The sequence below is a fragment of the Arachis ipaensis genome, chromosome B08, assembly GCF_000816755.2.
Source record: "Arachis ipaensis cultivar K30076 chromosome B08, Araip1.1, whole genome shotgun sequence".
Lineage (NCBI taxonomy): Eukaryota > Viridiplantae > Streptophyta > Magnoliopsida > Fabales > Fabaceae > Arachis > Arachis ipaensis.
Window position 1 is genome coordinate 95,725,667 of NC_029792.2, and position 8,332 is coordinate 95,733,998.

Sequence of the window (8,332 nt, forward strand, 5' to 3'; positions counted from 1 at the left end):
GCTCTGTTTTCTTTCTTTCTTTCTTTTTAATTTTATATTTATTTATTTTTTTTAATCAAGGGTAATTTAATAATAAAAAATAAAATTTTGGTAAAAAAGGACGATTTTAAAACAAACTGAAACTTTCGGGACTATTTTGTAGCAAAAAAAAGGGCGAGAACAAAATAAATTTTCGACCTCTACATTAGGGACCAAAATCGTACTTAACCCTATATTCTATTATATAAACATGCAATTATTGACATATGGATTTTTTTAATTATTTTATGTATGGTCTTTTTAAGTCTTTCTCTACCATTCGCTACTTGTCTATATTTTTCATCCTATTTATCCTCCTGATCGAGTACTCTACTAAACTTTTTTTACATATCCAAATTACATGAGACGAAATTCTACCATTTTTCTATAATAGCTTTAACTCTAACTTTTTTTATATCTTCATTTTTTATTTTGTCTATACGTATATAGCCACCCGTCGATCTGAATATCCTCATCTCTACCGCATTTTAGCCTATGTTCATATTCACCTTTTGTTTTGCAGTATTCTATTCCATATAAGATTGACAGTCTCGCAGTAGTGCCATAAAAATTTTCTTTAAGGTTTAAATATACTTTTTTGTAATACATAAAACCAAAGCATTCCATCACTTTGACTAGTCTGCTTGTATTTAATGTTTTACATCTTCTTTAATTTGTTCATTATTCTGTATAAGACACTTAAGATAATTGAAATACTTTATTTGCAGTTGAATAGCTTTTTTAATTTTTACTTTTTTATTATTTTTTTATGAGATGTTTTTCTAAATTAATAAACATTATGTAGAAATCCTTTTTGTTAGAAATTATTTGTGAACATTTTATTTTTATTTTGCTAAGAATTAAATTTTATCAGGTGAACAAAAAATGGAAAATATTTAATAATCTATTTTAAAATTAGTTTAAAATCTTTCAAAATTAATCCAACTCAACCTGTAACGAGCACGTATAAATTAAACAATCAACCCGCCCCCTCCCCAAAATTAAATAATCTACTTTAATTAATTAGTTTGTCTCTTCTTCGAGAGTACTAATTAAAATAGCATGATTGCTATATATGCCTTTGTGATTTAACGAAGCAAAGCAAAGAGCCTCTCACCTCACTTTTAGCTCATCCACCGTGTTTAAAAGTTAGAACTCGGTGGAAAAAGTGCGGTTCGGTTTAGAAGTTTAAATTAAGTGTTCTTAGTCTAAGGCCATGTTTGCTTGAGTTTCAAGCATCTTTTTTATGGGCTACAAAAATGAATATATTCCTTCATATGAATATATTCTCCTTTGAAGGTGGCCCCACCTTAACATAATGTTAAATTCCAATACTTTTTACAAAGCTTTCTCTACTCTATATCGCTCTTCCCATTCCACACATATATCATACTCCGGTAAAGGATTGAGAGCCATGAGACTTTGGATTGCATTTAGGGTTGGATAACACATGTTCCTGCTACACTTTAATTAATTTTATTTATTTTTCATAAATATTCGCATATATCTCTTTGTTTTCATCATTGTGTATTTATGTTAGCATTGACTATTGATTTTAAACAGCACTACTTGAGCTTTTGATTCATTGGTAATATAAATATCAAAGTTCAAACGTACTTGACGAACAGTATCTATCGTACGGATATATACGTTAAATATTTCCATTAGTTGTTCAACTAAAAATATATCCAATTCTTTTTTTTAATTAAAAAGGATAATAATTCATGTGCATAACAAAGTTAAAATTATAATTTTAAGTTGTTTTATTAAAATTAATTTAAATTATAATAATTTGATTAATATATTATGTATTTAAAATAATTTTTTAATTTAGTATTAAGTGTATCAATTCTAATATAGTTATTAATTATTTTTTTGTTGCGATAAAATTATATTGAATGCCCATTAATATGGGCGGTTAATTTTCATTTACAATACTGAATGAAGTTGGAAATCAAACTTCATTTGCCTATATATATAAAAGCCATCTTACGAATGTGACACAGCAATAATACAAACAAAAGCAAATGCAATTCTCTCTCTTTACTTTTAATACTTCTTTCTATCTTTATATATATATACACATTACAACATATAATATTATTTTTCTTTCGTACTATTCTCTTATATACTTTAATATTATTAAATATATTAATTATATCTATTATATTGATATAGTAATTCCAGTGAATATTACTACTTGAGTTATCTAATTATATTTTCATATTTTATATTTGTTACTTCTTCCTTATTTATTTAGTTATTTTACAACACGTTATCAGCACGAGACTCTGATCAAATTTTTAGGAAGACTCAGGTAACAAATTTTCATTATGTCAAAACTCTCTCATCTTGAATTCAATGCTCTTGATATATCTGGAAATAATTATTTATTATGGATATTAGATGCTGAAATCCATCTTGATTCAATGGATCTTGGAGATACCATTAAGGCTGAAAATAATGCATCCCAGAAGGATAAAGCCAAAGCCATGATTTTTCTTCGTCCTCATCTTGACGAAGGATTGAAAAATGAATATCTCACATTAAAAGATCCTGCAGATCTTTGGAAAGACCTTGAAGAAAGGTATAATCATCAGAAAACGGTGATACTTCCTCAAGCTCGATATGAATGGACGCACTTGCGTCTACAAGATTTTAAATCCATAAATGAATATAATTCTACAATGTTTCGTATCACCTCACGAATGAAATTATGTGGGGAAAAGATAACTGATCATGATATGTTGGAGAAAACTTTCTCAACCTTCCATGCCTCGAATGTGCTCCTGCAGCAGCAGTATCGAGAAAAAGGGTTTAAAAAATATTCTGAGCTAATTTCTTGCCTTCTTGTTGCTGAACGCAACAATGAGTTGCTCTTGAAAAATCATGAAGCGCGTCCAGCTGGCGCCGCCCCATTTCCTGAAGTAAATGCGGCAAATTACCCCAGAAGAGGTAAATGGCAAGGTTTTAATAACAAAAAAAATTATGGAAGGAAAAAGAATTATGTTCAAAAGAGAGGATCTCACCAGAAGTGGGATAAAGAAAGAAATATCGGGCAGAGTAAATCGACAGAGGATAAGTGTTTCCGTTGTGGTGGAAAGGGCCATTGGTCACGTACCTATCGTACCCCAAGGCACCTAGTCGATCTTTACCAGGCATCTTTGAAAAAGGACGACAAGGGTAAAGAGTCGAATTTTGTTTCAAATGATGCTGAAAATTTCACCACTCATTATGATGTATCTGATTTCTTTGAGGACCCTGAAGGAAATATTGGTCATTTGATCAATGATGGAATAGTTTAATATGTGAGATTGTGAAGTATCTATGTAAATAAATAATGTAAATAACTTATTGTTAAGTTTTATTTTCTATGTATTTAAGTTTCAAATGTGATATATATAAATAATGAAATATCAATGTTTATGAATTTTGAAATCATTAAATATGTCATGTTTTAAAATAAAATTTTAGTATATGATATTATGTGCAGTATTTCTTAGAAAAATAATTCCGATCAAGTATTCAATTTAACTGTGCATACTACTCATTTTTATTATTTGTCTTTGAAGAAAATGACAAGAATATATAATGAAGATGTATGCCTTGCGGATAGTGCAAGTTCGCACACCATTCTCAAAAGTGATATATATTTTACCCATCTTGTGCCAAAAGAGGAATATGTTAATACTATTATCGGCTCAGGCAATGTGATAGAAGGCTCCGGAAGAGCTATAATTTTGTTTCCTGGAGGAACAAAATTTATAATAAATAATGCACTATTATCTACCAAGTTCCTGAGGAACTTGTTGAGTTCCAAAGATATTCGCTGAAATGGATATCATGTTGAGACAATGAATGAGGGAAATCATGAGTATTTATGTATCACAACTCATGATTCAAATAAGAAAGTTATATTAGAAAAATTACCCTCACTTTCATCTGGGTTGTATTATACCAAGATTAGTGCAATTGAATCACATGCCACTGTAAACCAGAAGTTTACTAGCCCAAATGAATTCATAACTTGGCATGATAGATTGGGTCATCCAGGAACAACCATGATGAGGAAAATTATTGAAAACTCTCATAGACATTCACTTAAGAACCAGAAGATTCTTAAATCTAGTGAATTTTGTTGTGCTGTATGTTCTCAAGGGAAGTTAATTTTAAAGCCATCACCAGTAAAGATTGGATTTGAGTCCCCTGAATTCCTAGAAAGGATTCAAGGTGATATATGTGGACCTATTCATCCACCATGTGGATCTTTTAGATATTTTATGGTCCTGATAGACGCATCTTCGAGATGGTCACATGTATGCTTATTGTCTTCTCGCAACCTGGCGTTTGCGAGATTACTGGCTCAAATTATTCGATTAAAAGCACAATTTTCAGAAAATCCAATCAAAGCAATTCGTCTTGATAATGCTGGTGAATTTACTTCCCAAGCTTTTGATGCTTATTGTATGGTTAATGGAATAAGTGTTGAACATCCAGTAGCTTATGTTCACACACAAAATGGGTTAGCAGAATCACTTATTAAACGCCTCCAATTAATTGCTAGACCCTTGCTTATGAGAACAAATCTCCCAACCTCAGTTTGGGGGCATGCAGTTTTACATGCCGCAGTACTTATTCATTTGAGGCCAACGAGTTACCATCAGTTCTCTCCTATGCAATTAGCTTTTGGCCAGCAGCCAAATGTTTCCCATTTAAGAATATTTGGGTGCGCGATATATGTTCCCATTGCACCACCTAATCGCACCAAAATGGGACCCCAAAGAAAATTGGAGATATATGTTGGATATGATTCTCCCTCTATAGTGAGGTATTTTGAGATACAAACCGGTGATGTGTTTAAAGCCCGGTTTGCGGATTGTCATTCTGATGAATCAAAATTTCCAACATTAGGGGGAGAGAATAAGCTTCCTGAAAAGGAACTTAATTGGAATGCATCATCATTGATGCATTTAGATCCTCGATCAAGGCAATGTGAACTAGAAGTTCAAAAGATTATACATTTGCAAAGAATAGCAAATGAATTGCCTGATGCATTTTCCGATACAAAGAGGATAACCAAGTCGTATATACCAGCGGAAAATGCTCCAATTCGAATTGATGTCCCAGTAGGACAAGTAGCCACTAAAGCAAATTCACGCTAGAAGCGTGGCAGGGCAAAAAATGCCCCAATTCGAATTGATATCCCAGTTGGACAAATTGCCACTGAAGCAAATACACGCTAGAAGCGTGGCAGGCCTGTCGGTTCCAAAGATAAAAATCCTCGAAAGAGAAAAGAGGTAAATATTCCTGTGGAAAAAGACATAGTAAAGACACTTGCTGTAACAGCCCAGACCACCCGCTAGCACGATATTGTCCGCTTTGGCACACAAGGCCTCACGGTTTTGCTTTTGACGATAGGGATAATAGCCTAAACCCCCCACACTCACTCGTCAAAACGCGTCATGCTAGGGAGAGGTATCCACACCCTTATAAGGCATGCTTCGTTCCCCTCTCCAACCGATGTGGGCCTTATAATCCACCCCCCTAAGGGAGCACAGCACCCTCGCTGGCACATCGATCCGGGTTCTGGCTCTGATACCATCTTTAACAGCCCAGACCACCCGCTAGCACGATATTGTCCGCTTTGGCACACAAGGCCTCACGGTTTTTCTTTTGACGATAGGGATAATAGCCTAAACCCCCCACATTCACTCGTCAAAACGCGTCATGCTAGGGAGAGGTATCCACACCCTTATAAGGCATGCTTCGTTCCCCTCTCCAACCGAAATGGGAAATATTTGCATAACTATCCAATGAATATTCGCAAGGGTTATACTCAGTTAAATTGCAAAGATCTTTATATGGTCTAAAGCAATCTGGACGAATGTGGTATAATCGTCTTATTGAGTATCTGGCCAAAAACGGATTCAAAAATGATGATATATGTCCGTGTGTTTTCATAAAGAAAACTACATCTGGATTCATTATAATTGCTGTGTACGTTGATGATTTAAATATCATTGGAACTCCTGAAGAGATTCCAAAAATTATAAAAACTCTAAAAGAAGAGTTTGAGATGAAAGATCTTGGAAGAACTAAATTTTGTCTTGGCCTGCAGATCGAGCATATAAAAAGTGGGATCTTTATTCATCAAACAACATACATAGAAAAGATCTTGAAGAGATTTTATATGGATAAGTCACATCCATTAAGTACCCCAATGATTGTAAGATCTTTGGATGTGGAAAAGGATCAATTCCCTCCTAAAGAAGAGAATGAAGATATCCTTGGTCCTGAAGTACCATATCTTAGTGCCATTGGAGCGCTAATGTATCTTGCTAATAATACGCGACCTGACATATCATTTGCTGTGAATTTACTAGCAAGATATAGTTCCTCTCCAACCAGAAGACATTGGAGTGGAATCAAACAAATCTTTCGATATCTTCATGGGACGGTTGATATGGGATTGTTTTATCCCTATGGATCCAAGTCACAACTAGTTGGCTATGCAGATGCCGGATACTTGTCTGATCCACATAAAGGGAGATCTCAAACAGGATACCTATTTACATATGGTGGAACAGCTATATCATGGAGGTCCACGAAACAGACGATTGCTGCAACATCCTCTAATCATGCCGAAATACTGGCGATTCATGAAGCTAGTCGCGAGTATTTTTGGCTGAGGAGTCTGATCCAATATATTCTGTCATCATGTGGACTGATTGGTCATAAGATAGCTCCAACTATCCTGTTTGAAGATAATGCAGCATATATTGCTCAACTTAAAGGCGGATACATCAAAGGCGATAGAACAAAGTATATTTCTCCCAAATTCTTCTTCACTCATGATCTTCAAAATCAAGGGACAATTGATGTGCAACAGATCCGCTCAAGTGACAATCTGGCAGATTTATTTACAAAGTCACTCCAAAAATCCTCCTTTGAAAGATTGGTACATGAGATTGGGATGCGCCGATTTCGAGACATTAAATGATGTCGGCAAGAGGGGGAGACTGTACTCTTTTTTCCTTGATCAAATTTTTTTTCCATTGGGTTTTTCTTGACAAGGTTTTTAATGAGGCAGCCCCATCATTAAAGGATATTGTACTCTTTTTTCTTCACTAAGGTTTTTTCCCATTGGGTTTTTCTTTAGTAAGGTTTTAACGAGGCAATAATCCTAAATGGGCATTCAAGGGGGAGTGTTGCGATAAGATTATATTGAATGTCCATTAATATGGGCGGTTGATTTTCATTTACAATACTGAATGAAGTTGGAAATCAAACTTCATTTGCCTATATATATAGAAGCCATCTTACGAATGTGACACAACAATAATACAAACAAAAGCAAATGCAATTCTCTCTCTCTTTACTTTTAATACTTCTTTCTATCTTTATATATATATACACATTACAACATATAATATTCTTTCTCTTTCGTACTATTCTCTTATATACTTTAATATTATTAAATATATTAATTATATCTACTATATTGATATAGTAATTCCAGTGAATATTACTACTTGAGTTATCTAATTATATTTTCATATTTTATATTTGTTACTTCTTCCTTATTTATTTAGTTATTTTACAATATTTTTTAATTTTTTTTAATAAGTTAGACATATATACTCACCAACAAATATTTATATATTTTTTTACTATCAAGTAAAAACATATAAAAATTAACTCAAAATGAATAATAATAAATTAGTAGAAAATTCGAACAAATTTTTTTAATAAACAGTAAATAATTTAAAATCACTAAAAAATAATTCAACAATTCCTTTTGATACATACAAAACATGTACTTGAAATAATATTATGATAATTTTAATATCCTCAAGATATAAATGTGGAACAAAAAATGTATTATCAATTAGCACTTAGAATTTTTTAAATTTTTGACTTGATAGTAATAAATTTTAATAAATTTGACTAAAATTTTAAAAATTATCTTTTTATTATAAGCTCTCAAAAACTTCTCTGTATACCACATTCATTGTACATGTATTTTCCAACTGTCTGTAATCTTGTAACAACATTCGCAGACCATCTTTACTCTTGATAATGCAACATACAATTGACCACTTATTTGGTTTACGGTTGTTGAGGGCTTGATTGTAACAGGTAGCAATTATTTAAATTGATAGTTGTATAGGACTCAAAAACTCTTTTGTAAATAATTATTAAGGGACCCAAAGTGAAAAAGTACCCAGATAGTTTAGTTAAGTGCATAGCACAACACAACAGAACATGTAGAATTATTTTTTATAATTTTTATTTAGTTTATTTTTTATTTTAT